This window comes from Micropterus dolomieu, linkage group LG02 (assembly GCF_021292245.1).
Source record: "Micropterus dolomieu isolate WLL.071019.BEF.003 ecotype Adirondacks linkage group LG02, ASM2129224v1, whole genome shotgun sequence".
NCBI lineage: Eukaryota > Metazoa > Chordata > Actinopteri > Centrarchiformes > Centrarchidae > Micropterus > Micropterus dolomieu.
The window spans coordinates 5,678,421-5,681,510 of record NC_060151.1 but is presented as its reverse complement, the minus strand read 5'-3'; the positions used below and the strand labels follow the sequence as shown (position 1 = coordinate 5,681,510).

At 44.5% G+C, this 3,090-nt stretch overlaps 1 protein-coding gene across 3 annotated transcripts in view; it reads right to left on the bottom strand.

Moving 5' to 3' along the window:
- LOC123984492 (thyroid hormone receptor alpha) overlaps nucleotides 1–2,074 on the bottom strand; it is a 102,461-nt gene extending 100,387 nt beyond the window's left edge. The window contains exons 1-2 of one of the 3 annotated variants that reach the window (XM_046071419.1): nucleotides 1,707–2,074; nucleotides 907–981 (exon numbers count right to left, since the gene is read on the bottom strand). The gene's annotated coding sequence lies outside the window, so the exon portion shown is untranslated. The remainder of the gene's footprint in view (nucleotides 1–906; nucleotides 982–1,706) is intronic. The other 2 variants (XM_046071428.1, XM_046071411.1) reach the window with 2 other exon arrangements.
- Between the last annotated feature and the right edge of the window lie 1,016 nt (nucleotides 2,075–3,090).

Genomic DNA, 3,090 nt, shown 5'->3' with positions numbered 1-3,090 from the left:
GCGGCAGGCAGAACATAGGCAGGGATTCCAAGAGCACAGCACCTGAGTACTTGCAGGAAAATTAGTGATTTTCGATTACAGTTTACTGAGGAGTGAGGGCTGGAGGCAGAGGAAAAGTCCAAACAAAGCAATATGAGAAAACACAGGCAGAGGGCAATGTCTCTGCAGATACAGACAGGGATTATTTTGGTCCTTACGTTGTTCTGAGGAAAATCCTAGTCATTCTACTCTGAATTGCATTTTAGCTTTATTTAGCTTCATAGATTTGCTGAGCACTGTGCCACTGCTTGTACAGTAATTAAAAAAAGAAAGAATGCCCTCACAGAAAAATTTTCTTTCTTCCAAGAAAACACCTCTGAGGGAAGGACTCTTAAAGATTAATACATCTTTGAAAGGTTGCTGGAAACTAATAAAACTGTAACTGGGGGAGATTCAGTGTGAGTGAGAGAGCTTTCTGTATCATCTTATGTCAGCCTGGCATCTACACTCCAGGGAAATATCATTTAGGTTCATATATTTATTTCTGTTTTACAGGCAGTATATGAGTGTTTTTTCCTTCTTGTCCATCTCTCTGAAAATGTTCTGTTTGAAAACATCCCGTGCACGTTAGATTTCTTGACTGGATTTGAAGATTTTAGACAAATGACAAATGAGTCATGCCACATTAAAATTGTCACGACACCTCAGGCTGAGGACTATGATTCGCTCACAAATAAAATGTGGAGTGACATGCATGAGTGCGTGAGGCACGCCGCACGACTTCACTGAAGCAGAAAACTCTTTAACGTTATCGTGTTGCGTAGACATTTCATGTGAACACTGAACCTTCCAAGTTCAGCAAATGACCTTACATGTCTCACGCCAGACCCCGCGCACACTGCTCTGATGTTTGAGCTGGTCACTTACCCTAAGTGGCCCAAGGTGAGTCACAGAATCCCGTCTGATTGCTCCGCAAATGAAACAGATGATGCTGCCCTCATCCTGGAATTAAAATTTTAAACATAATCAACAACACATTCCTTCTCTTAACCATGCGTTTAACCTAATCACAAATGCACAATCCAGAGACAGGTGTTATGTAACTCAAACCATGATATCATATACACACACACCATGCCTCAGCCTGCAGCAGCAGACAGACTGGGAGCCACACTTCATACTTCATGCTGTCCTATAACACGTGCATGAAGCATACTTGGGCACACTTTTGCACCGACCTACTTGGATATGTCACAGCAAAGGAATGTGAACAGTGGCTGCGCAGTAAATCGCACATTGGGAGGGCCACGTACCCCAAATACTGCCTACATCTTAACGTTACCTCAAAGCTCTCTCTCTCTCTCGCTCTCGCTACCTTCGCGTTTCCTCACGGGTGTCACCTCTCACACATCCAGACTCTGCAGCCATTCAGGACAGAGTTTAAGTTTCTTACTGCAATGACCATAAATAAACTTAACCGGGAACTTCGGAGCCTTACCCGACCCTGGTCCCAGTAAAGGAAGCACATGGCAGTCATGCAGGTCACTTTCTTCATCGCACACACATGTACATGTAGTACCCCGGCCAGGCGCCTTTGCATTAACCTTTTGGTACACTACAGTAAGCAGGCCGGGTGTTTTTAGCGACCGGGGTTGACGTGAGGACAGCACTCGCCGCCCCATAAACAAGCACACACTGCTGTTGCTATAGTGTAGAAAAATACTCACCAGTGCTCGGTTTATGATACAAAGTCACCTCCTGTGTTGTCAACATAAAAGCCTTGTGAACAAGGACCGGTCGGCTTAACAACACGTGAAGAAAAAGAAGCACAAATACGTAGAAATACCCGCGAGTCCAGCGGGTTAACTGTTAGCCGGCAGCCCCCCCCCCCCCCTTTTAAACCGCTACCAGGTCTGAGAAACGGGAGCGCCGTGTCTGCCAGGCACCGCCAAAGCCATGGCCACGGTCTGTAGGGTAACTCAACACCGTTTATTTGCTTTCTATGTGCTCGGTCCCCCCCCTGCCCGTACAGTAAGGGTGAATGTGGGTCAGGAGAAGAGGGTCCTCTCCAGGCGCCTCTCCAACGCCCTCTGCCGGCCCAAGAGGAGTACTGCCACTGGGGTTGCATAATCCGGACAGCCTGGAGAATCACAGCGGAATGTCACCTGTCTTCAGCAGCGACACTCAGCTTTCAGTAAGTGGCAGCCAGTGGCGGGAAAAGCATTCACATTATTTACAGGAAAAGCTTGTACAGTTCAACTTTGTGGTACACTTTACCTGACTTTACCTCTGCTTCTACATTTCAGAGAGAAACTGTTCTCTGTCCTCTACACCACATTTTACCCAACAGCTGTAAATACCAGTTCATTGCAGGTACAAAACAAATAGCCTAATTGTCTTTAAAAAATATGGTGCATTGTTATTGAATCTTCCAAACCCATGTAAAGTACTCAAGTTAGCTCAACACAGCATATTTTTTACTTTTTGTAATGGAGTATTTTTACATTGTGGTATTGCTGCTTTTACTTAAATAGAGGATTTCAATACACCTTCCTCCACTGTGCTAAATGTAAAAAAAATACCTTGTGAGTTAGCTACTAAAGAGGCAGAACGCCCTGACAGGGCCACACTCACCAATGCGTTGCCCTGACCTCTGTGGGGATGAAGTGATTTGAGCGCCTCCTGCTGTCCAACCTCAGTTCCATTACTCACCCTCTCCTGGACCAGCTGCGGTTCATGTGAGGTAACTAAATTTAACATCAGCATTTCACTGTTTTTAAGGATATAAAGATGAAATGGCTACGACGACACAACCTGCCATGACTCTAACGGGAATATGAGACAAAACAAAAAAGCCACTTCAAAGTTTTGGGATAAAATGCAGTTTTTCTTTCAGATTTCTCTTCAATTCCAGTTTGATTAATTGACTATTCTGCTTGTATTGTTTGTATTTGCTTTAATGTGATAACCCAGAAGTAAGCTCGCCTAAAAGAATATAGTCTGAAATGCTACACAATATGCCTACTTCACTACAACAGGCCACCGGACATAACTTCCTGGATTAACGTGTATTTTTACCACAACCATGATCTTTGCCGAAACCAAATGAAA